Source organism: Protopterus annectens, chromosome 13.part0 (assembly GCF_019279795.1).
Source record: "Protopterus annectens isolate FY-2018-M chromosome 13.part0, PAN1.0, whole genome shotgun sequence".
NCBI lineage: Eukaryota > Metazoa > Chordata > Ceratodontiformes > Protopteridae > Protopterus > Protopterus annectens.
In genome coordinates this window covers 314,170,127-314,197,647 of record NC_056747.1, presented here as the reverse complement: position 1 = coordinate 314,197,647, position 27,521 = coordinate 314,170,127, and the positions used below count along the sequence as shown (strand labels likewise).

General features: G+C 41.4%; 1 protein-coding gene across 1 annotated transcript in view; it reads left to right on the top strand.

The window, feature by feature from the left end:
• Window positions 1-11,727: 11,727 nt before the first annotated feature.
• The window catches only part of LOC122787285 (tumor necrosis factor alpha-induced protein 8-like protein 1), an 87,864-nt gene continuing 72,070 nt past the window's right edge, over window positions 11,728-27,521 (top strand). Inside the window, exon 1 of the mRNA XM_044053907.1 lies at window positions 11,728-12,028. The gene's annotated coding sequence lies outside the window, so the exon portion shown is untranslated. The remainder of the gene's footprint in view (window positions 12,029-27,521) is intronic.

Here is a 27,521-nt window from a genome sequence, read left to right as displayed (position 1 = left end):
TTATTCTGTGATGCACCTGCCTTGGCCCAGTAATCAAGAAGCCTCACTCCTCACCACTAGCTCCAGTGACGGATGTACACAATGGGATGATGACAGGTACACACACACAGTAAAGTACAATTTCCCTTAAGAACACACAGAGATCACAGTCAGTCTGGGGCTGGTTTCTGCCTCTTTCTCCAGATCCCCAAGGAGACGCCCCACTGGCATAGCTAAAGGGTAAAGATCTCAGCCAAGTGGTCAAGCCAAAACCTCCAGCACCCTCTCTGTCCAACCAGTGCTTCGTGTCCCTGCCAAAGTAGCTGACAGAAACACTTAAGATTTGATTTATACAAACACACACACCTGGGGAAGTCTGGCACAGGTTTACTAGCTACCCCCCTTCTGCCAAGACTGTAAGGTAGTTATCACTGCCACCAACCACTACTTATTAGCTACTCTAAGGCCCTTACAAAGGATGCCCAATCTTACTGTGTAATGTTACTATTATCCAAATGGTAAGTGTGACCAAGAGCAAACTACTGGAGTGGTCTATACAGTGTCGCCAAATACATATGCAAGTACTAAGAGCTTAAATATATCTCTAAACAAACCAACTGCAATTAAAAAGTTTAAATATATTTAATAATAAAAGAACAACAGAATACTCAAATTACACAGTAACTACAGAGTTCAGAATCAGAGGAAATGTTTTAAGACAACATTGCAGGACAGTCTCAAATAAATACAGAAAACATCTAAACTAGTCTTTACTATATTCCTATCTATCGCTAAAAGAAACTACTGTACCCTAAACTTACTTACAGAACAAGGCAGATGCAGAAGTGCTGAATGGATGTTCTTGCTAGGTCCAAGACAAAATACAAAATGCACCGTTGTTCTCTCTCAGAGAGTTCTTAAATTAATATCACATATTACTGCTTGGTTAGCCTGGATGACATCACTAGTCACCTGCCTCTAGTTCCCAGACTAACAGAAACTAAGACTTTTAGCGCCTCTGTGTGAGAAGTACATATCTCTCATATGTGCAACTGCTGGGAAGCAATAAAAGACTACATTTTAAACTTGGTAATTAAAATTACTTTCAAGACAAATGAAAAACCTCTAGCTCTAGACATTGTGTCTGCTTGCCGCACTGAAAATGAAATAACACAATCGTACACAATTTCAACTTATTTTCTTGAAGTTTTGCAAGTTAACTCTGTATGTTCTGGCTTCTACTACTAAAACGTACATTTGCACAGGTATATAGTTTATATACATTTCTGTTCTTTTCCAGTAGGGTACACTGTGGTTACATTCTTGAAGCTCAGTACTTAACATCTGTTCAACACACATTTCTTCACTAGTTTTATATCCACATAACATATAGTTCTCTTACATTTGTAAGACAAGCATATGAATCATATTAATATTCACAAATGATACACAACTATCCACAAAATTCCAGATAGCTGGGCTGGCAGTGTCACAATCCCCCCCCCCCAAAAAAAAAAAACCCGAGCTTGTTTTTCAAGTGACCCTTGAGAAACATTGCTTGAGAGGGTTGAGCCCATCTTGTAATAACCTTTCCCCATTCCCTGTCTTGAGAGCCCATCTGCATTGGGATTGCTAACCCCAATGCAGTGCTGCACTGTCATATCATATGCTTGCAACCCTAAGCTCCACCTTAGTAGCTTGGCATTTTGCTGGCTTGATGTAGCCATGTTAAGGGATTGTGGTCTGTAACTACCATGAATTTCCTTCCATACAGATAAGGCTGAGTTTCTGCAGTGCCCACACTATGGCTAAGCATTCCTTTTCTAAAACTGGATAGCAGTCCTCCTTGGGTTGGAGCCTACGACTGCGATATACCACTGAGTGCTCTTCTCCCTCTGAGGAAACCTGGCTAAGTACAGCCCCCATCCCATGGTTTGAAGCGTCCACCTGCACAAGTTATTTGCTGTAATCTGGATTGGCTAACACATGGGGTCCTCCCAAATCTCCTTTAAGCTTCTGAAATGCCTACTAACACGCTGGGGTCCACACTACCTTATCTGGCCTGTTTTTCCTCGTCAGGTCTGTGAGAGAAGCAGCTATGGTACTATAACTGGGGATGAACATTCTGTAGTACCCTGCTGTCCCTAAGAAAGCCCTCACCTGCTTTTTGCTAACAGGGGCAGGCCATGCCTGAATGGCATCCACTTTGGCAGGTTCTGGCCTGATCTTACAACTCCTCACTCTGTGTCCCAGGTAGGAGACCTCTGCCATACTCACCTGACATTTGCTGGGCTTAATGGTCAACCCTGCCCTCTGTAGTCTGCCCAGCACCTCCCTGACATGCTGAAGGTGCTCTTGCCAGGAATGGCTGTAGATGGCAATATCTAGGTAAGCAAGAGCAAAACATCCTGCTCCTGTTAGGATATGATCTACCAGCCTGTAGAAAGTCGCTGGGGCATTTTTCATCCCAAAGGGCATCTTTGTGAACTTATACAATCCAAAAGGTCTCACAAAGGCTAACCTCTCTCTAGCACTGGGAGTCAGGGGCACCTGCCAGTAATCCTTGGTAAGATTAGTGGTGGTATGATACTTAGCCCCACCCAGCTGCTCTAGGGCTTCATCTGTCCTAGACATGGGGTAAGCATCTGACTTTGTGTGACTAATTTCATGTAGTCTACACAGGACCTGGTGCTGCCATCCTTCTTTTTGACCAGCATCACTGCGGAGGCCCAGGGACTGCTGGACTCTTGAATTATCCTTAGTTCCAACATTTCCTGTATCTCCTCCCTCAGAGTCTGTTTGATTCTCTCAGTCACCCTATAAGGGGCCTGCTTAATAGGCCTTTGTGGTTCTGTATCCACATGGTGCTGCACCAGGTGGGTGCACCTTAGTTTCCCACTGAATATGTCCCCAAACTCCTGTAACACTGCTTGGATTTCTCAAACTTGGGTAGAGGATAGCTACTGAGACACTGCTACCCTTCCACTGAGGTGTCAGTCCAAGCCTCACTGAGGAGATCAGTCAGTAGATCCCCCTCAGATTCCTCCTCCTATTCACTGCAAATACTCAGCACAAGTGCCTCCCTATCATGGTAAGATTTTATCATGTTAACATGGAAGAATTTGTGCCCCTGCCTCCTGCCAAGCAGTTCTATCATGTAGTTAACATCACTGACCTTCCTTACCACCTTGTAGGGTCCCTCACAGGCTGCCTACAGCTTGTTGTGTCTGACAGGAATGAGAACCATTACCTGCTGCCCTACAGCATACTCTCTAGCTCGAGCATTCCCGTCATACCAGACCTTTTTCTGCTGTTGGGCTTCTGCCACGTTCTCCTGGGCCAAGCCCATGAGTTCCCTGAGCCTTGTCCTGAGGTTTAGGATATATGCCACAACAGACTCCTTGTGGGATTCACACTCACCCTCCTACTTTATCTCAAATCAAATCTAGAGGTCCCCTCACCCTATGCCCGTACAGAAACTCAAAGGGTGAAAAACCTGTGGATTCCTGGGGAACCTCTCTGTGAGAAAACAGATGGGGCAAATATTTGTCTCAGTCCCTCTTAAACTGGTCTGCAAATGCCTGTAGCATCATCTTTATTGTAGTTTAACCTCTCAACAAGACCAGTGCCCATTAGTCTGGGGATGGCAGGTGATGGTCTTTAGATGCTTCACCCCAAAGTACTTCCATGGACAAGCCAGCAGGTCTGACATGAAATTGGCACCTCTTTCAGTCAGTATTTCTTTTGGGAAAACTACCCTTTTGAAAATCTCTAACAAAGCATTTGCCACTTTTTCTGCCTCAATGGTGGATACACAGCCATTGCCCGAGGGTATCTGGTAGCATAATCTACTATCACTAGGGTATACTTTTTCCCTGTGGATCTTGGGGTACTCAGAAGCCTCACAAAATCCATAGCTACCCTCAGAAATGGCTCCTCAATCACAGGCAAAGGCATCAAATGAGTTTTCACCTCGTCTCCTGCCTTGCCTACCTTTTGGCTCTGCTCACAGGTCCTGCAGTATCCTGTTACATCTCTAGAAATCCCAGGCCTTTAATAGTTCTGCATAATACGTCTCTTTGTACCGTTTTATGCCCATCTGACCTGCAAAGGGAATATCATGGGCTACGGCTAAAAGTGCCATATAGTAGGCTCAGGGCACTACCACCACTGTATTCTCTCACCTTCTAGCCCTCCTTCAGAAGTCTATACAGTAACCCTTTGTCCCAGTATACAGATTCTCCCTTTCCTTGAGAATCAGGTGCCTCACTAGCTACCTCCCTCAGGCCTTGTAATGTAGGGTCTGAGAGCTGAACCTGTCTCAACTCTCTCTTTGTAACCCTTCCCAGCTCACCTTCCACAGAAGGTCTGGTATCCTCCGACAGTGGTGCCTCACTGTCAGCCTGGGTACTACTACCACTCACCTCTGCCCTTGCAGTCACTCTGTCCAAGGGAACATCAGTACTCACAACCAGCTGTGGCTCACCTTCAGTCTGACTGCTACAGGGTAGCTCCTTCCCTGAAGAAACCACCTCACCAGTCCTGGCTGGAAGTGTGCGATCTGTCTCTCTCTCCCCCAAGTGACCAGACACATATGCTTGTCTCCAAGCCTGACTGCGTCTAACTGCATGCACACAGGGTACTGCGTTATCAAAATCATTACCTATCAGGGCATCAACAGGGATATCCTCAAACACACCTACTTGCTGGCTTCCTTTTCCACCCTCCCAGTCAAGGTAAACTCTAGCCAAAGGTATATGGAATGGGTCGCTCCTAAAGCTCTAACTGGAGTAGACTGCCCAAGCAAGTAGAGATCCTCTATAAACATTGCAGGCTTCACAATGGTTAGGTCAGAGGCTCTCTCTCAGCCATGGCCTCCTTCCCATCCACTAAGATAGGATATAACCTCTTGTGGTAGTTTGGTACCCTCGTTGTCTCGAGAAAACCTACTGTTGGCATTTTGCCATCCTCACTTACTGGCTATCCCACCTTTTTTCCCCACCTTGCCTCCATGGACATCTATATGCTACATGGCCCCACTGGTTGCATTTAAAACATTTAACCCTTGGTCCTAGACATGTACCTGGACTAGTGGATTTCCCTGCTACTGGTGGACTCTGCATTAGGTGTCCCTTTCCTGTGCAGTGATGCCCTGCTTGTTAAGTATAGGTCTCCCTTCTTCCCAACTCATCTACATTACTGCATTGTCTATCAGCTAACCAGATTCTCATGTCCTCAGAAAAAGTGATAAGGGCTTGTTCCTTCACCCAAAGTGGTGACCTGACATCCACTCACCCACCTATGAAAATAAGTGCTTAGTTCAGAAACATATTCACACACACTTTCATCTGCCTTGCATCTATGCTCACTAAACTTTTTCCTATAAGCTTCAGTTGTTAACTTAAAGCATTCTAGCAAACACAGTTTGACTTTATTATAATTTAAACAATTGATATCAGACAGTTTAGAAATTGTAATTACAGCTTTACCATGGAGGAAGGAGGTCAGGAACCGTACCCAGAGCCCTTGGTCAACATTATACTATTTACATACCCTCGCAAACATATGACCTGGACCGAAACACTAAAGGCGGAGGCGTACCCATATTTATTAAGGATATCCACACCTCCAGGCTAGTTGCTCAGCATAATGCAACCAAGATTATCCAAGTGTAACTAACTCTATGCAGGACCGCAATCCAAATTGTAGCCTGCTACAGACCCCCCACCATGCTCCAGGATTCCCACTCCTCATTTCTTGATACACTGGAAAATATTAGGGTACAACCTAACACCCTAATAACGGGTGATTTCAACTATCCCACCATTAAGTGGGAAAACTACTCATGGACCAACTCTTTTGTTTAATGTTTTCTGGAATTCATTAATTCCAATCCCTTCGATCAACCTATCCACACCCCCACCAGGGGCAGCAATATCCTAGACCTGGTCATTACCAACATGTGCAACCGGTGTTCCACACCAGAGGTCAATTCCTCATTGGCCAGATCCAAACACAAGCTAATCACCTTAGACATCCACATCCCACCCCCAACCCCAACCCCCATTAGGGAAACCACCGTAAAAAAATTCTCCAAAGCTAACTCCACGCTTCTTAAGACAGAAGTGGCAAACTTCATGACACCCATGCAGATGGACAATAGACGTACAACTGCTGAATCCTACACAAATGCACTTTATAAGCACTTAAACAAGTGCATGGATAGTGCAATCCCTAACAGAACCAAGATGCTATCCTCCAAAAAAGGAAACCAATCTGGTGGTCCCCTGCCATAAACAAACTACAACAGAAGAAAGAAACTGTTGCAAAAAAAAAAAAAAAAAAAACGAGAGTAAAATCCCATGATTGGAGGATCTCCCTGGTCAGCCTCAGTAAAAAGCTGAGATCCCACACAAAATCCTCCAAAGCTAGTTAGGAAAACAAAATCGCCACTGATTCTAAAGACAACCACAAAGCATTCTATAGCTATGTAAAGAATCTCAATGGCAACACTCAGATCTGCTCTGAATTACAGCACAATGGCACTACATATACAGAACCAACTGATACTGCAAACATCCTGGCAGATAGGTTCAATACTAACTTTACCCCCCCCCCCTCACTCCCTAAAGGGCCCATCACTATACCAGAAGAATGCAAAGTTCCTGTAATCAAGACTGCACAGGTAAAAACCACACTCTCCAAAGCCAAGAACACAGCATCCATGGGAACTGACAACATCCCAGACTGCATTCTACACAACTACAGAAAGAACTGGCACCTCACCCAAGTACCATGTTCAATCATAGCCTCACCTCAGGCTTTGTACTCAATGAATGGTGCACATCGATGGTTATCCCACTCCACAAAGGGAGAGCCACCACGGACCCCGGGAACTACCACCCCATTAGCCTGATGAGCTTGGTCTGCAAGGCTATGGAACATATCATCATGGAACTTATAAACAATAACACTGGCAATCTCCAAACTCTGGCCCTCACCCAGTTCGGGTTTGTCAAAGGCAGATCATGTCTCCTAAACCTGATAGACTTCTCTGAAGCAGAGACCAAAGCCGCAGATGATGGTAAGGTGGTTCACACAGCCTATCTAGATCTCTCCAAGGCTTTCAACACCATCCCCCACTCTGGAATTATAGACAAACTCAGTAAACTAGGTATAAATCCCTATGTCACAAGATGGGTTGGGTTGCCAAGTGGCTCACTGACAGAACCCACACTGTGAAAGTAGCAGACTCCAAATCCGACTTCAGACCAGTGACAAGTGGAGTACCACAGGGTTCAGTCCTGGGTCCTCCTGTTTGGTATCTACTTCTCAGAAGTACAGGCTAACACAGGTGGTCTTTGGCTAATGAATTTCATAGATGACTGTAAACTAGGAGCCATAATCGAAACTCCTAACAATGTGGACATCCTACAAAGAGCCTCACTGAGACAGATGCCTGGTGTCAAAGCCATGGCCTCATACTCAATGCCAAAAAGTGCACTGTCATCCCTTTTGGTATCCATAAACTACCACATAGGCCGTAGTCTACTTAACATCAAAAGTGTGATGAGAGACCTTGGGACACAGGTGGACAGTAGTCTCTCCTTTGATAATCACATTGCCACAGTAGTCAGGAAATCCTTCTACATAGCACACCTCATCACAAAAGGTTTCTCATCTAGGAAAAAAAGAGGTCATTGTTCCCCTCTACTCATCACTCATTATATCCATTATAGAGTACAAAGCCCCTTTTGGTATGTACCTCACAAGACATCCACAACAACTAGAAAGGCCACAGAAATCCTCACAAAGAGGATTACTGGCCTCAAACAGAAGCCCTATGCAGACCGACTCAAAAAACTCCAGCTTTACTCTGTCACATATCGCCTATTCAGAAGTGATCTCTGCCTAACATACAAAGCTATGTCAAACCCAGAGCTGTTAGACATGCTCCACTTAAAGAAATACCAATCCCTCCGAGCTACACACTCTAAGGACCTAAACCTTGTCACCACAATAAACAGGGCATGCTGGAGGGATAGATTCCTGTCCCAGAGATTTCTCATACTCCGGAACAAACTACCTATCTATATCAAAGCAAGCTCCTCATTAGCACTCTTCAAGAAAAATCTTGATGATTGGATGGGAGATAGGAAATTCACCCCTGGGATAACTTCTGTGGCTCTGCTCGACAGGGGCACAGGAAAAATATGTTCTTGGGTGGCGAAAGCCAGGGTACCTTTTGGGCTAGGCTTATATAGGCCCTAGGGCCAATAGCCTAGTACCTACCTATGAACCTATGAATTAAACTAGCAAAATTATCCCCCTCTGTAAATTGTGGAAGAAATTCACTGGTCTTTGTTGCTTTTGGGGTTTGGCTATTCCCTTCCCCATTACCTCCATGAGTCTGGCAAAGAGTCAGCATCTCCCTTTTCATGTTGCCTCTGCCTCTCAATCTCCTCAGCCTCCAGAAGTCTCAGTCTTGCTGCTGCTTCTATTTCCAAATGCTTGGCCACCAGCTCAAGTCTCTAACTCCAGAAGGAATTTTAAGTCCTCTGTGGAAAGGTTGAGCTGTCCATTTTCTGAGAGTTGTACATTTCCATGGCCAGTCTGATTGTCCTCCTGGTTACTATTCTGTGATGCAGCTGTGACTAAAGCTGCAACCATGTCTGCTTTGGTCAGGTTGCATGCACCAGTCATTTAGCCTAGCACACTTCAGCCAAATGGGTCCTTGTCAGCTTGCCATACTCACCTGCTAACATGCTTGCCTGCTCTCCCTGACTAACTAAGCTAACAAAAAAAAAGAATAAAACAATTGTGATATGAACTCTACGTGGCTGATTGAGAGTACAAACACCTTCAGTGACCAATGTACACAGGCTACAGGAATTCAATATCCACACCACTACAAGCCAATTAATATGTGATATGGCTAACTCGCCACTGTCAACCAATTAATATGTGATGTGGATATCCCACCACTGTGGCACCAATTAATGTGATGCCCCTGCACTGGCCCAGTAATCAAGGAGCCTCAATCCTCACCACTTGCACCAGTGAGGGACATGCACATTAGGAGGATGACAGGTACACGCACAGTAAAGTACAGTTTCCCTTAAGAGCACACAGAGATCACAGTCAATCTGGGGCTGGTTTCTGCCTCTTTCTCCAGATCCCCAATAAGACTCCCCCTTTGGCACAGCTATACGGTTATGATCTCAGCCAAGTGTTCAAGCCAAAATCTCCAGCACCCCTCTGTCCAACCAGTGCTTCATGTCCCTACCCAAGTAGCTGGTTGACACACATACACCTGGGGAAGGCTGGCACAGGTTTACCAGCTATGCCCCCTTCTGCCCAGACTATAAGGTAGTTATCACTGCCACTAACCACTACTTATCAGCTACTCTAAGTCCCTTACAAAAAGAGTGCCCAATCCTACTGTGTAATGTTATTATTATCCAAATGGTAAGTGTAACCAACAGCAAGGCTATTGGAATGACCATTAAAATGTTTAAATAGATTTAATAATAATTAATAAAAGAACAAGACAATACTCAAACACAGTAACTACAGACTTCAGAATCACAAATATATTAAAACAACATTGCAGGACAGTCGCAGATAAATACAGAAAACATCTAAACTAGTCTTTACCATATTCCTAGCTCTGAAAGAAACTACTGTACCCTAGACTTACTTACAGAGCAAGGCAGATGCAGAAGTGCTGAATGAATGTTTTTACTAGGTCCAAGACAGGATACAAAAGGCACTGTTTTCTCTCTGAGAGAGCTCTTAAATTAATATCATGTATTACTGCTGAGTTAGCCTGGTTGACATCACTCTTTGTCACCTGCCTTCAGTTCCCAGGCTAACAGAAACCAAGACTTTTAGCATCTGTGTGTGAGAAGTACATCTCTCAGATGTTCAATTGCTAGGAAGCAATAAAATACTGTATATTTTAAACCCAGTAATTAAAATTAATTTCAAGACAACAGAAAAACCTCTAACTCCAGACATTGTGTCTGCCTGCTACAATGAAACTGAGCTAACACAATTGTAAACAATTTCAATTTATTTTTCTTGAGGTTTTGCAAGTTAACTCTCTATGTTCCAGCTTCTCCTTATTAAAACATACATTTGCACAGGTATATAGTTTATATACATTTCTGTTCTTTTCCAGTTGGGTACAGTCTTGAAGCTCAGTGCACAACATACAGTTCAACACACACTCCTGCACCAGTAGTTAAATATCCACATAACATGTAGTCCCTCTTACATTTGTAAGACAAGCATATGAATCATATTAATATTCACAAACCACACAAGTCTATTAACAAAATTCCAGCTAGCTGGGCTGGCAGTGTCACAGATTCCATCAACTGTGTTTTTGCTTCATGTATCAGTAATTCTAAAGGAACTTGCAAGCACTAAGTAATACTTAAACAGCTTTCCTAATCAGAAATCACCAACAGTCGTTTAGTTAGATGCTAACCTGCAATATTATTTCTTCCTATCATGAAAAAAATCAACCACATGAACCAAAATATATTAGCAAGTTAGCACATAGATGCAAATGTTCAGCTTCTCATAGCCAATTAATCCAGATAAACCAAAGCGTAGAAACCCAAGTACTGACACCTTCTTTGCAAGAGGACTAAAAAAAAAAAAAAAAAAAAAAAAAACATTTTATATTTTGGGACTTCTTAGACCATACCTCTCAAGTATGCCTCATTTGGGGTTTTTAAAAGTTCATGTTCCTCGAAGTTCTACATTGAATGGCTATACACATTCAGTGTTGGAAAAGTTTTAACTGATATCGATGGTAAACAGAAATGAATCACATTCATTCATTTAAATATCTTTTTGTAAGTAAAACCAGCATATTTGACTATCATATAAACTACCTAGTTGAAGTTAGTAAGCTATTAGTATGTGTTCCACATTTTGGCCATTTGTTCCACATTATGAGGGCCAGTAGTGTTCCTCATTTTGGAGATGGATGGTTGAGAGGTATGCGTTAGACTACGCTTTACTGTAGTCTCTAAAACAGAAATTTCATTTGTATTCGGAATAATTTCAAAGATAAATATTGATACCTTATTTGGCTTAGAAAAATAACAAACAATTGTATCGGCCCATCGGTTCTCACAGATATAAAGTGCCATCGTACCGTCCTACTTTCCTTTTCCAGGCATTTTTGCTGATCTATTAATAATTAACTGTATTAAGTAAATTGGACCGATATTTAAAAAAAGACCCTCTGAATTTGATCAGATTTTTTAAGTAAATAAGTTGAGAACTGCATTAAGTAAATAAGTTGAGAACTGCATTTAGGTAGACAACATATTACTTATCATGGTGCCACCTTAGGTGAACGGTTTTTCCACCCTCCCGTCAGGTGGCAAGATACTAGAAAACTTCGTGTGACCCTTTCACTTGTATAAATCTGACGCAAGACGAAAACAGCAAATGTTGTGAAGTTCGTATGCAAGACGCTTAAACTATGACTTGTTATGCCCTGACTACCCTTTCTCAAAAACCTAGTATTACAAACAAAATCAGTCCAAAGCTAGGGATCTCTGTGTTACTGTCTCCGTCCGTTTGCCTGAGACTACTCCTATCTTGCGCATCGCTCCACCACTGTCAGCACTGATTGGACAAGTTCAAAGCAAAGCATCCTTATTGGCTGGAGGCCATATTATCCTCATGTAATGCCTCCCAACCCCACTCTGCAAATCCCGCCTTCCTAGCATACGAAGCTGACGTGCGAATCGGATTTCAAAGTTAAGAAACTGATCCTGAAAAAGTTTATCAATTATAGATTATGAGTACAGGCAGGCGCAGAAGTTAGAATAACAGATAATATTAACAGTTAGCTGAAGGACGTGTTGAACCGTTTTCTCCTGGTTAATTTCGTTCGCAGCTAATTGAGCTCAACCTTTAGCCTGGCGAGAGTAGCCGGGATCCAGTAGCTACAGGAGCAAACGCAGGACAACTTAAAAAAAAAAAAAAAAAAACAGGGTAAAGGGTGTATGTCACGAGGCAGGTAAGAAAAGATCAATCTTCCCAAATTGGGGGGGGTAACCGTCATCCGTCCTGGTGCTGAGAAATTAACGCTTTTTTTTTTTTTTTGCATTTATCTAGCTATGTGTGTATATTTTAAATGATGATGGCATTGATTGTGCTGCTTCTTTCCTAGCAAGTATTCATTTGATAAAATTAAACCCACCAAACGGGGCTGACACATGCTGGTTGTGCTGCAGTTCATAGAAGAACATGGGCTAGTTGTCCTGAAAGATCTGTAATACAGATCTCTCAACTATCCCTAATTTTTGACTCAATTTTTAGCTCTGTCCCTTTTAATCTCGCCTAAACTGACAACATTTTGTTATAACATTTAGTAAATAATGACAGTAATTAGTTACAGACTTATACTTCTGTAAAAGTACAATTCACATTCTGCTGTTGTCAATGTTTCATGTTAGCAGTGCTAACATTTTACAATTGTGCCTGATTATTTTTGTATATGTCCCTAATTTTGTTGAGATTTGTCCCTAATTCGTACAGATCTGTGTTGTAACATGAGACAGAGTTACTGTCAGCTTCAAGATGGGGACAGCTGTTTGTAATTTACAGATGTTGAAGACAGATTTTAAATCTGATAGATGATGTATGGGCACTGTTTTGAATCTGCAGTTGTTTACTGATAGTTCAATATGTAGGTGTTATGTTGGGAAGTCTCCAGTGCTGTGCTGAGGCATCTTTGGTGGGTGTATCTTATTTTGAGGACAGTTCACACTCTATCTACAGACCAGAGTGCACATTCTTATTATTGGAGTTCAGCCCTTCGGAAGCAAATTCAAAGTTGGAGATCTTTCTGATTATTGCATTTGACAGTGGGTAATTGTTATGGGTAATTAAGGATGCTGGGTTAGCTGTCCTGCAGCACGTAAAATGCTAGGAAGAATTGCAAAAAATGATATTTTAATAGAAATCACTTAACTGGCTGTTGTGTAAGAAATTCTGTCATTTTAAATACCACATAGGGATGGGATTGCATGTTGTAAACCAAAACCAACAACGCAAGTTGTTTGAAAAACCCCATTTCATTTGTTTTGTTTTTTTCTTTCTTTCTTTTTTTTTTTACTTTTTGTGTCCTGTAAATAAATATAAATGCTGTACTGATTTCCTTCTTGGTACTAAAAACCTTTCTGTTATTCAGTTGCTTTTGTTACCGGGTTAATTTATGAATTTAGACCTGCCCTATTGATATAAGGTGAAATGCTGGGTGGAAGCAAGCTATGCAGAACTTCAGAGAAAGCATGGCAACAGTAGGCATCAAACTTTGGTGTGATGAAGCTGTGCAATGTTAAGTGGTCCAAGACATAAGGCCAGCCTTCTCTTAATACATTTTAATAAAGTTTTCTCATTTATCCATAAGTTATAATGTATTTTTTTGTCTTTAAAAACACTCATTTGCATGTAACTACGTCTGTTTCAGTTTTCCACCCACGTGCAGTTCAAATTACCTATTCTGGCAGGTAATACAACTAGTTGGACAAGATGGATTAAAAGTCTGGGAAGCAGCCAATGGTTGTTGTAGAGGGGTGGAATTTGGTCAAAGGTATTCCTAGATTGTTGTTTGTTACCATGGAGACCTGTAACAAACGTACTGTTGCCTTGCCAGATGTTGGAGCTTTTCTGAGCTGGCTTTGAATTATTTACTGAAAGGTGGCCGCACGTTGTTTTATTGTAAAGTCTTTTGGAACACATAGTATTTGTCATGTCAGTTGTGCCCTAGAGTACGAAGCTGCATGAGAATGTGTGGGTGTGTAGGTTATTAAAAACTTTCTGCTGGGTTGCATCATCGCTAAGTGGCTTAACTGGCTGTGTTCTGGAATTAAGACAATGAACCTTGTCTGAGAATGATATTTGTGAGTTATAAACTACTAGGTTAAACAACAATGTTAAAGAATTTGCTAGTTTCTGCAGTTATATAAAATGTGAAATTGCGTATAGATCTGCAATAATTTCAACCAATGTTGTTAAACTAAATAGTAGGTTGTTGGACAGACTGAAAAAGACCTTGGGAACCAACTTGTGAGAGAGTAATTCACTTTTAGCAATCAAGTAATGACGTTTGGTTGTGCAGGTAGTAGTTGCATTTGTTCTAACACCTGGCAGCATACAGTAATATGGCCAGAAATGGTTCAAAACAGTGTATTACTGTTTAGCTTTATTATTTGTTCTTCTGTCAGCATCATTTCTACTGTTCTTTATCCTGTGCTTGCTGCCCAACAGGATGGACCTGGCACATTTGTGTTTTCAGTTTTTGCTCCTTCCCTTCCTGTGCATTGTTCTGTGAAGGACTCCTAGATATAGTCAAACACTGGAAATTCCTCTCTTCCTATTTACACATGATTTAAGGCAGCAGAGTCATATGCATTTATTGCCTCTATGGAGCTTCATGCATCATCGCCTTAAGGCATATGAGTATCATCAGTGTAACAACTCATCAGTTTGTTCTTTGGCTCCCAAGCTAATCATGTTGGGGGGAGGGGATGGTATTTTTAATGGCAGCCTAAATGTTTATTAGCATTTCTGGGAATTCTGTAGTGATGGCTTGAGAAACCTGGTCAGAGAACCTTGTTCGTTATTTACATCAGCCTGTAACATGGATCACCTGACATCCGTGTTCACTCAGTAGTAAAGAGGTTTCTGTTGCTCAGTAACAGCTCATGCTGTCAACTAAATGGTTCTCGGAACTAATATCATCTCATAACAATCAGATCAACTGGGATATACACTTCAATTATGGTAGCATTGTAAACTAAAGCTGAACTTTATAGACAAGTACTGCACACTGTAATATTCTGGAATTCACTTCATGGTACATCTCACATTTATGCAGACAATGCATTCTCTTTACACTAATTAGTGTTTGCTGTGCACTATTCGTCTGTGAATCCCAGCAAAACATTGAAATTGCACTCTTTTTAGTTGCACCAAGATTATTGGGCTATAATAATTTATAAATTTTGCTTTAAGAAGTACTGCCTGAAAAGACACCAGGAATGTATTTAACAGTTTGTGTCTGAGCTGGATGCTTGGGAGGTTTGACAATGTTTCTACTGTAAGAACCTCACAGAAGCAAAAGTAAGCCCCTTAATACCTTACAGAACAGAAACTGGCGTTTTCCTTTCCATAAAAAGTCTAGGCTGAGAAATGCAAAAAGCAGTTGCATTTACCTTTTAATGCACTATAATAAGGAACTGTAAAGTGCAAAAATAGCATAACCTTGCAAGAGCAAAATTATGTATTTGTTGAAAGTGAATGTCCACACTCCGCACTAAGAACAGCTAATTCCTAGAAATGTCCCATAGGGGAGGAGTTTGGGTATGACAAGAGGGCATCAGCAGTACATTCAATAACAATGTTACAGAATTAAAAGCAGAAATAGGAAAAGGACAGGATAGCTTTAACAGTCTATCCACTAAGAATGAAAAAGTTGGGGTGAGATAGGGGAGTAAAGTTAGAGCTAAATTTGTCTGCTGAAATGTTGGCATCATCCCCAAGGGATGAATCAGCTCTGAGCATTGACACAGCTGAAAGCTTTGTGGTTTATCCTTGGCAGAGGCAGTGATTCTCAAGTTGCACTTGCTTTTGGATGATTTGATTTTGTTTCAGAGTTGTCAATGTTTTTGATTTCATCTCTAGATAATGGGGTATTAAGTTTACTTTTACAGGTGATTTGTTTCCTTCTGCTATTGTGTAGTTTGTTTACTCTAGGGTTCCATGAGTTTGGCATTGTATTTATGTCTTATGAGGACAGATGCCTCCATGCATGGTTTCAGTTGGGGATAGAAGTTATTTACAAATGTGACAGTACGCAGGATGGGGCCATCAAGGTGAACAGAATGTTTAGATTTTATTAGGGCATTAGTTAGCTAGATTAGGTTTGCCTTAGAGTAGTCGCTAAATACAGAAGGTTTTGTGGCAAGTCCGGTTTTACCCTCACAATGAGTGTTATTGAATGGTGGTTAGATTTTACCAACGATGAGGTATTTGTAGGTGTTGAGCATAGGGTAGCAGTATTGGTGAGAATCAACTCCAATATTTCTGAACCCCTGGTTGGGGCTTACAGTTTGTCTAAGGAGTTAACATTAATGAAGCATGAAATGTTTGTGAGCGTGTATTTGAGGTGGTTAGGTTTCCCAATTAATTGGGGAGGAGGATAGTTAGTCTCTCAACAGAATAATGTTCACCTCATTAGGGAGGGATGTCAGTTTGTTTAGCTAGGCTTCATTACCAGCAAGTGACATGAAGGAGGTATGGTAGTTAGCTGTCATAAGTTACAAAATTTTGTTTTACTGTGAAAAACATATGGAGACGTTCAAAATCGTTGTCTTGGATTCAGAGTCCAAAGGTGAAATGGCTTCTTAGAAATATAGATTTGCCCCTTCAATTACAGTCATTTTCTGTGTTGGATTTGAACAAGTAGTAGGCACTGAAACCCTGCTATGTTGGAATGCTATCACTCTTCTGAAACCATTCATTATATTATATTTTCGAAAGTTTAAGAATCCCTGTAAGGAATACATTGTTGTTTAGACTTCTGTCATTGAACCATGCTACCTTTTTATTTAGTTTTGATTTTGATTAGCTATGCAGGTAATTTGGGAGTGACCTTGCCTAAAAAAGGCACTATGTGAAGGAAAAGGCCCCGGTCAGTGTACAAAAACAGCGAGGAGGAGGTGCAGGCCATCCATAGCAAAGCAGCCGAGCTTAATGATGATCTCCTTAAAGACCAATATATGCTCGATCCCCTTAGAATGACACAAATAGCTAAGCCAATAGTTGAAGTCCATTATCTATTATTTGTAGTGTGGCATTATTCTTGACAGTAATATGATACTGCTAAACTTTGTGTGGCCCATAAATGACTGCACTGAGGGCCATGCTGGAAGCATCTTTCATACTTTACAGACAGGCAAAGCTTTCCTAGAGAGTGTTGCTCCATGTGGACCACCATGTTATTGAGGCCTAAATCAACAAAACAAAGCCCTTGTTCATTGTTTGGAACACCTGCCATGGGGAATGAGGTGGTTGTGAATATCCAGTAGTTGATGTTTGTCTCCAGGGAATATGTTAGTGAGGCATGGCAGAGCTGCTTGCATTTATCACGGGAATTAAGCAGCTACCTCTTTCTCCACTGAATGTTCTCATCCCCTTCTCTACCGTCATTAACTCTGTATCTGTTCTTTCAGCGAAGATGAGTACAGCTTTCTATACAGTCTTATTGTCAAATCCTTTCACGCTACTTTTTGCCTCACTTGCCTGCAGGAGCTTGTTGCCTTTCTCCTTGTCTGTATGTACATGTGCCATCTCCCCCCGCCTTTGCTGATTCTTTTCTGCACTGTTTCTGCCCATTTATCCTTTCTACAAATCCTTTCCTGAAGTAATCTATTATGTTTCCTACTGTAGTCTCCACCCCCCCACAAAAAATATTCCATTATTTTCTGAAAGCAACGCTGATAGCTTTTGAGTCAGCGTATTGTTTTTCCTATGATCTAACCCCCGTCTTTTTTTTTTTTTCTAAATGGCTGTTTTTGTTTTTCTTCCCTCATCATTCATCAGGATCCAGTGTAACAATGCTAATAGGATGCATTGCATAATCCTCTCCTCCTCCTCCTTCTTATCTGTGTTTGAACTGCAGAACCCGATTCAAGAGGTTTGCTTAGAAGCCCACATCCTGGATTGCTGAACTAATCTTTTTGTTAGTACTATTAAAAACTGCACTGTTGCAGTTTGTAATACAGTAAATGCTGTGTTTTTGATTTTTAACCTTTTTATCTCTCTCTCTCTCTCTCTCTCTCTCTCTCTCTGTCTCTCTCGCTCTCTCGCTCTCTCTCTCTCTCTCTCTCTCTCTCTCTCTCTCTCTCTCTCTCTCTCTCGTCTTGCAGCATGTAGACCTGCCTCTCCTCATACTCCAACTATCCCATACCATTTGAAGGGATTCACCCAGCCTGGTGGTTCATTTATTTTGTTACTCTCTCTCCATCTCAGTGAAAAAGTATTTCCTCATATTTAAACTGAAGCTTGAACCCTCAGTGTAAAAATATTTTCCTCATCTTTTATCTCAGACCATCTCAGTGAAAAAGTATTTCCTCATATTTAAACTGAAGCTTGAACCCTCAGTGTAAAAATATTTTCCTCACCTACCTCATCTTTTATCTCAGACCTTCATTTCAATATGATGATTTTATGCAAAAAAGCTGCACCCCCCCCCCCCTTTCCTGTATCCTTCAAGGAAATAGATCAGCCTCTCTTCACATATCTCATCCTGTTGGTCTTCATGTGGACCCTGTCAAACATCACTGTATCCCTTTTCAACAGTTGAAAATACTGCTTGTAGCCTTCCAATTGATGTCTCAGTAGTAACCTGTAAAGTGAAACAGTTAACTTCCTTACTCCTGAAGTCTAAACACTCAAGATATACAGCCAAGAAGCTAATTGGTTATTGACGTCCTTGTGCTCTATTCCTTTAATTCATTGCTACATTTAAAACTAGCCTGAGATCTTTTTCTATGGTATATCATTACTCTGCAAACTGTCCTAGAGTACTTTTGCCTGTCCTCTTCCCTTGGCTTATGCCATTTAGCTTCCTACGCTCACTTCATCTTTTACTGCTCCAGAAATTTTTGTCATCCTTAAAAAAAAAAAAGATTAAACAAAAACAAAGAAGCACCACACAGAATGTCACAGATAACCAATTTAATAAGATTTTAGCTCTTTCATTCCTAAACCTTAAGGAACTTCCCCAGAAACTGTTACAATTTCTTTGCAACATTTAAAAAGCCAAAAGTGTCGCCAAAGCAATAAATCTTAAAGGTACAGGCATAAAACATGTGCAACAGTAACTTTTGAGGGAATTTTAAAGGCTCATACTGTTTTTAGATTTTGGCAGGTTTAAGCTTAGCTACAGGTTTAATAGAAATAAAATAATTTATTCCTGGATAAAACCCCTGCATTTAACAGCAACTGCCAGTATATTTTTTGCATTGTTAAAGTCAGAGTTCTCATTCACCTCCCCTAATAGGCATGGGCACTTTCTCTAAAACAGTAAAAGTAAATTTCCTAAAATCTTTACAAACTACATGGTGCTTGTGTAGTGCTTTTACATTATGTGCCTTTTTAATGGCATATACTTGCTGATGTATAGGTTCATAGGTTGTTACTAGGCTATTAGCCCTAGGGCCTATACAAGCCTAGCCATAACAATTGCCTGGCTATTTCTTCCCACACTATTTACTTCCCTGAACCCCTGTCTAGCAGGACGACTGACGTGATTCCCGGGATGAATTTCCCCTCTCCCATCCAACTGTCAAGGTTCCCTTTGAAGAGGGCCAAAGAGGCACTCTGCTTGACATGTATGGGCAGTCTATTCCAGAGTCTGTGGGTCAGGAACCTATCCCTCCAGCATGTTTTGTTTATTGTGATGACAAGGTTTAGATCCCTGGAGCGTGTGGCTCTGAGGGATTGGGATTTCTTTAAGTGTGGTATGTCCAACATCTCTGGGTTTGACGACCTTGTATGTTAAGCGGAGATCGCCTCGGAGTATACTATATGCGACAGAGTATAGCTGGTGTTTTTTTTAAGGCAGTCAGCGTAGGGCATCTGCTTTAGGCCTGTGATTCTTTTAGTGAGGTATTTCTCTGGCCTTTCCAGTTGTTGCAGATGTCTTGAGAGGTACATACCAAATAGGGCGTTGTATTCTATAATGGGTCTAATGAGAGATGAGTACAGTGGGAGAATGACCTCCTTTTTTTCTGGATGAAAAGCCCTTAGTGATGAGGTGTGCCACGTAGAAGGATTTCCTGACTGTTGTGGCGATGTGGTTACCGAAGGTGAGACCACTGTCCACCTGTGTCCCTAAGTCTCTTATCACACTTTTGATGTTTACTGTACTGCTACCTATGTGGTAATTCACAGGTACAAGGGGATAACTATGCATTTCTTGGCATTGAGCTTGAGACACCAAGCATCTGCTTCTATAAGGCCCTTTTGTAGAGTATTCACATAGTTTGGGGATTCAGTAATGGCTCCCAGTTTGCAGTCATCTGCGAACTTTGTTAGCCAGAGTCCCTTAGTGTTGGCCTGTACTTCAGAGAAGTAGATGCCAAATATGAGCAGTCCCAGGACTGAACCCCGAGGTACTCCACTTGTCTGGAGCTGGATTTGGAATCGTTTTTTTTTTTTTTTTTTTAATTCTATGTACCTTGGAGCCTGCTGGGCCCGGTGAGCAGAAGTGTCTGACATTATCTTTCTCTTGCATCCAGTTTCTTTTTGCCAAGTACAGAGGTAATTTTCTAGAAGCTGGTAGAACTCCATTCTTAGCTATCCAGTATTCCTTCCTGGCCTAGTCTGTCTTTTCCATGTCCCACTTTGTCCTGAACTCCTTATTTCTTTTGATGACTTCCTGGACTTACTCAGTCAGCTTGCTTTAAGTACTTTATTTCTACCCCTTGCTTGGCCACATATCTGTTATGTAGTCATCTTACAGGCTGTTCTGAGGTGCTTCCATTCTTCTTCAACTAGGTCTGTTTCCTCTTCTACTTGTCTTGGTGTACTTGAGCGCTGAGTAAATTCTTCAAGATTCTCTCCAACTAATTGTATTCTGTTCATGGGTACATTTAGTGGCCCAATCATGTTTCCAGTATAACAAAAACTAGGCAGAAAGAGCAGAAGGCAATATATACACCACCCCTTTTGTTTCACAGTTATAGGTCCCTCTTACTGTGAATAATTAGGGGTAACCTGCTACAGAAAAATGCATTGTAAAATAAAGCTGCATTGCTTGCAGGTGCCACAACATTTCATGCCAGGATTTCTTAAAACATCATCACCATAATCTCTGTTATGTTCAAAGAGGAATTTCATATTCTTACTGTTTTTGTAGACAATTTTTGGTTGTTCACTCAACTGATCAATCATGCCAGAAGTTCCAAAGACCATACTCCAATGACTATTGATGGTCTGTTTTAAGGAGTAAAGATTTCTGTTGTGTTCAACAACAAAAATTTGAGTGAAGTTGTCCTGTTTGTCAGTAAAACCTTTATAGCACAAAGAATGTGGGTGCCTACAAAGCCTGATATTTGGTGTTCCAGAACCCAGTTATAGTGGATAGCCTCTGCCTCTGAATAGGACTCTTATAAAAGTGGCCTCATCATTAAATGTACGGTCATCTGACACCAACCTGCTTAAATGAATTAACTGTCCTATAACTTGATTCATTTTTTGCCATGGAGGGTGCTGGCTGTCAGAATTATTGTTTTACATTTATAATTACTGTTGCACTTTTTTGATACCTGTAAGATTTACTGCTTTGGCACCACTTTGGCTTTTTAAGTGTTGCAAGGAAATTGTAACACTCTTTCTGTGGAAGTTCCTTAAGGTTTAGGAACAAAAGTGTTAAAATCTTATTAAATTGGTTATATGTGACATTCTGTGCAGTGTTTTTTTTACAGTTCATGATTTTATTGGTTATTAATCCTTAAAAAAAAATATTGATTCTGGTTTCTCTGTGTCTAGTAGTGCTTATGGCAAATGTATTGAACAACACAGGATGCAGGAATGACACCCTGTAATACTCCACTGTATTTGTTTTTCTACTCTTTAATAGTTTTTGATCTGTGTTACATTACTGTGTTTTATAATTTGTGAGACAAGTCAAAGAAAAGTCCATGTGCATCAGTATTCTACAATGTTTAGTAAATATATAGATATGTGTACATAAATGCATACATTTTGTCACTGTTTATGGAAGTAAGAGGTTGAGAGTTTAGATTTTTGTTCACTCAGCTGTTTCTCTGCATCTTCTCTTTTATAACTGGAAACTAGGCTCCCACATTTGTACTTACGACATTCTTGTTTTGGCACAGTCTTACTGATTAGCAACATGTTAACACAGAGGATTACGATCAGTTCTCTAATCAGAGCCAGCATATGTGTTAGAAACATGAATGCCAAGAAAGTCATCTTTGAAAGTGAAGCCTGAGATGTCAATTTTAGCATTCATGTCAAGAACACATAATAAAAGGTTATGATTGGAGACATTATTATAATTCTGTGTAGTGGATGGATTTTTATCTGTCCAGTATGCTACCAGTTACAGAGAAATGAAATTTAGAGAAAGTGTAGGAGAGCAAAGTGTTTACCAGATTTGAAAGTTGGTAAAGCCCTGGCATTGAAGAAAAATGAGTGTTGGGGCAGAAACAGGATATCTGGTAATTCTGGAGGGCAGGTATGAAAGTAACAAAAAGTGGATCTAGAAAGGAGTTGTGTAACTGCAAGGTTATCCTCACTTCCATGTCAGGGAATGTCATATAAAAGATTCCACATGACAGGCTGGTGCCCGAATCCTGATTCATAGTCTGTTTGGACTCTCAGCTTGTTCTGTTTCATTGAATGGATCATAAGAGGTGGACAAGGAGAATTCTGTGGATATGGTGTATAGAGCCTTTTTCTAGGCCTTTGGCATTATGCCTTACAGGTTGCTAATAGGAAAATTAAGCATCTTGGATCAAGGACCCAGAATTTAGGAGTTGTTTAAATTCTGTCAGCAGGAAAATCCGTAAGCATTGCCGTGCTGCAGGGTTCAATGCTGGACCAACAGATCTGTTTAGTATCTTTGTTTTATAGACTGTTTGGAGGAAGATGCTCTTGTGTGCTGCTGTTGTGAAGAATATTGGTGCAGTAGCTTGCACTGTGCGAAGATGTTTCAAACAAGTTATATTATAAAAAGTGCAAGTCTATGCAGGCCAAAGTGAGGAAATTGTAGGAAACGTACAAATATTGTTTGCGTCCTTAAGGAAGGGAGAGAAACAGGATTTGGGGTAATGTTCACCTTTAAACAGAATTATGTGTTGCAGTGCAAGAAGGTAGTGGTGACTGTTAAGATAGTAGTGCATAGTACATGGATTGGATTCCAGACCCGCCACGGCCATCCTTCCACTGTAGAAGTCACTGGAAGGGTGAAATTTGGGAGTGCTTTGTACAGTTTTGGATGTACCACATATTCCAGGTAAGTAGGAGACAGAGGATAGTGTGAAGAGATTACGTCTATATCAGGGATAATTGGAAGCAACATGACATGAAAAGTTTAGGTGGTATCACCCTAGAATGTGTGCTGCCTGAGGCAGTGGTCTATTGGTGGTCACTTGAGAGATTTAAAACTCCTTAGGATTGAGCCCAGAAATAATGTGGCACTGGTAGGGAAGAGGCAGTTGGACAGGGACTTGGTAAACAATTTGTGGTGTTCTTTCTGCATTTCTTGTATACATTTTCAATTGTAACAAGAAGAGGTGCATCTCTTACCACAGGCCTGAGGATCAGACAAGTTAGGTGTAGCAGTCACGTATAAATAGAGTGAAAAATAAGGCAGAAGAAATAGGTTAGCTGAAATGATTAAGAAGAAAGATCCAAAAATGTTTGAATAGGAAGAATGTGAAAGAGTGCTGATGAACTGGATGAAGGGCAAGTAAAACTGTTAATGGACTACTGATAAATAGTGTGTAGTGGGGGTTGTTAATAGATGCATAGGGGTACAGAAGGTGCGTAGTCTGGAAGGAGGGGAGGAGGAGTGGTTCAGAAAGGGGAGGAGGAGGAGTGGTTCAGACCAACTGTTATGACAACTCCTATTCTCAAACTTGTGATGCAAGAAAGGGTGGGTGACATATGGCTAGCACCAGGTGCATTATTCATGGATCAGTCTCATCTGGTAAAACTAGATTATAACTAATAAATCATATTGTGATTGTTGCAGTTTTCATAGGTTTATTGGAGATTACTAGGCTAACAGCCATGAGCCCTTACAAGCCTATCCATTTTTAATCTGAGTTTCTCAATTTTCAATAGCTAGGTGAATGAAGTTCACAGAGGTATGAGCCTATATAATGGTATCTAGTACAGACTGTGGTGCCACCCCAGGAGTAAATTTACGATTATCCATCCACTGATCCAGGTTGCACTTGAAGAGGGTTGGGGAAGGGCTTTGCTTCACATGAATGTGAAGCTTGTTCCGGAGAAGGGGTAGTTTCTAAAAGATGTATCTATGTTGGAGACTAGGTTAAGATACCTGGAGCGAGTGATCCTTGTGCAGTTCGATTTATGAATGTGTAACATTTCCATTAGGGCTGGATCGGTGACCGCCTTGTAGGCCATACACAGATCACTTCTTAGTAGTCTGCAGGAGACAAGAGTACAGTGATAGGGCTTTCAATCTTTCTGTGCAGGACTTGTACCCAGATCACATACCACTGGGTGTACTGTTAGTGGGATTGCTGTCTATATTGTAATTAGCTGGGATATTTGATTACCCAAAGGGAATACTTGTGCTTTTTTTTGTTTGTTTGTTTTTTCCATTTACTTTCAATTTGTGGGTCTGGCACTAATCATTTGTCTGTTAATCCTTCCTGCAGTATGTATGTATCATTTGGGGAATCAGTGATTGCTCCCAATTTTTAGTCATCCGTGAACTTGGTCAGCCAAGGGCCATCTGCATTTGCCATGACTTCTGAAAAATAAATACCAAACAGGAGAGGGCCTAGTACAGAACCCTGTGGTATGGTGCTGGTGGCTGGCCTTTTGCTAGGGGTGAATTCATCTACTTTGACAGTATGTGTCAGTCAGTGAGCCATTTGGCTACTCCCCTTTTGACGTAGGGATTTATGCCCATTTAAGAGTTTCTCTATAATACCTGAGTAGGGAATTGTGTCAGATACCTTGGCCAGGTGGTACACACAGTCACTCCCTCATCTATAGCCTTAGTTACCTTCTCAAAGAAGTCAGCTAGATTTAACAGACATGATCTGCCCTTAACAAGCCTGAATTGGGTTGTGTCCAAAGTCTGGAGATTACCCATGTCCTTAAGGTCCATGATGATTCTTTCCATGGCTTTACAGATAATGCCAGTCAGGCTTTATGAGTCTATATTTCCCTTGGTTGTTTGATGGTACCCCCCCCTTGGGGTGAGGGATGACTGTAGCTGCCCTCCATTCTGCCAGAACATAGCCTGTCTGGAAACTGCTAGGTCTTGTGTTAACGGATTTAAAAAGGCAACCTGAGATGTTGCCAGGGCCCACTGATGCCATGTTTTTAGCCTTAGAGATGACCTGCTTTTGTGAAATAATAGGCTGAGGAATGGTGGCAGGTATTCTTTGGGGACTATCTGTGAGGACAGGGGTCTGTGAGGACAGGGGGTGAAGTTTGATCCAAATCTGTTAGCTAGCAGGTTGGCTAATTCCTACGTTTGAGTGTAGGTGATGCCATCTACAACCAGCTCTGTGCATAGCTTGGTATTCCCCATAAGATTTATTTCAGACCTAGTTAAAAATGCTTTGTGATTTTTGGCTGGGGAGGCAATTTTTGCTTCATAATTTGCTTCTGAGGACTTGACCAGATCTCTGATTTGTTTGTTTAGACTAGTGAGGGATTTCTTCTTCTATTGAGCCTGTTCCTGCTTATTTTTAGGCATCAGTTCCTTTCTTTTGTTGTGCAGCCTGTTTATACCAGGGTTCCACCAGTGTAGCTTGTTTTTCTGGCAAGACTTGAGTGTTACTTGATCCAGTACTGCCGATTTCTGTACAACTGCTTAAGTTGCTATACATGGCACTGGTGTACACCTCTGCATAGAATTCTGTGTTTTTTGTGTTCTGGGGGATCTTTGATATTTCTTATGCCATTGGTTATTAGGAGATGATTTGTTGTGGAGAAACTCTTTTTAGTGTTGATGAGGTATCTGGTCTTGTATTTATTTCAAAGGAAACCATTTTATGGTCCAGTCTTGCCAAAGAGGACATTACATTGGGGGGGGGGGGTTGTAATCATGCCCCATGTTGGTGAGCACTATGTCCAGGATATTTGACTGTATTCCTAGGATATTGTAAGATGAAATCTCCTTGCCTATTCCAGAGCAATTGCATTGATGGTCTAAGAACCTCTGAGCCTGCATGTTAGTGGTGGTGTATGTTCCCCCAATCAATGGTAGGATAGTTAAAATCACTCATGAGTAAGGTATTGGGCTACATGGTGTGTGACTCCAGTAAGTCTATTTATGCAGAATGTTTCTCCTGGTTCATGGTGGGGGACCCATGATGTGGTAGGGGATTTTGCCTATCGTTAGTTAGACGTGGAGTAGCTCAAGAGTGTGGTACTGGTAGACTTGTCTTGAGGTGCACTTCTCCTTTATGAAAATGGATACACCTCCTACTTTGGTTCATTCTTGCTTAGTTGGTGTCTGAATTTATGGAAGACATTGCATCCTTGCATGGCCAGGGTGCTTTCCACGGCTTTGAACCATGTCTCAGAGACTACACAGACATCACTGTCTTCCAAGGTAAAGAGTGCTTCTAGGGGGAGCAGTTTGTTGTTTAGACTCCTAGCATTGAGCAAGAGTACCTTCAGCTTAGCAAGAGAATATTTTGTTACACTGGCAGGCTGGTTACTTTGACACTTCCTAAAAAAGGCACTATAGAGGTGGCTAAAGCCTTTTCTGGTATTCAAAAGACTATAAAAGACAGGTGCAGATCATCTCTGGCAAAACAGCATGACATGTCTATCATATCATCCTAGGCTGACAAATATCAGATCCCCTTTGACTGACACCAAAAGTTGAGCCGGTTTGTTTTGTATTGTGGCATCATCCTTGGTGAAGGTAGAATGCTTCTGCAAGCTAGGCTCGTAACTGCCTGTGACACATAATCTAAGAGCTCAATCATGTCTCTCTTCATATAGTCCAGGGAGGTACATCTCGGGTCATTCACACCCATATGGACTACGACAGAGCCATACTGGTACTTTTGGTTGTGTGACTTGAGTGCTTGTGTGATCTGATGGATCCTGGCACCTGACAGGCAGCCAAGCGTGATCTTCTACTTGTCCAGTCTGGTAAGGGATACATCTGTGTGTCTCAATATAGAGTCTCCTATGACCAGTATGTTAGGATTTGTGGTGTTTTGCCTTATGGGCTTGCTTGTTGGGACTGGTGTGTGTATTATTATTATGTGTTGTGGTTGTTTGCTTTGTGTGTAAATGTGTTTCTGAAGGCGATGTTTGGGAGGCCTCTTAGTTTCTGGTAAACTCCTAGTGAGTACCTTCACATATGGGGGTTTGTGTGTCAAATCTTTATTTAGTATCGGAAGTGGTGTGTGTGTGTGTGTGTGTGTGTGTGTGTGTGTGTGTGTGTGTGTGTGTGTGTGTGTGTGTGTGTGTGTGTGTGTGTGTCAGTGACTGTGTGTCTGTCTGTCTGTGTGTGCATGCTGACAACCTGTTTGGCATTTGCTTTCTGTGTATGTAGGAGCCTTGACTACATTTCTCACATGTAATATTTGTGTCAGGATTAAGTGGTAGTCAAGAGGTATGAATAGTAAAGAAGAAAGCTGAGTTGTGAAATTCTGGATGTTTTCCAGCAAGGAGGCTAGAGCTGGAGGTGTGGAAACCCACCTGATATGTACCTATGTCTCTGTGCCAGCAGTGTAGCT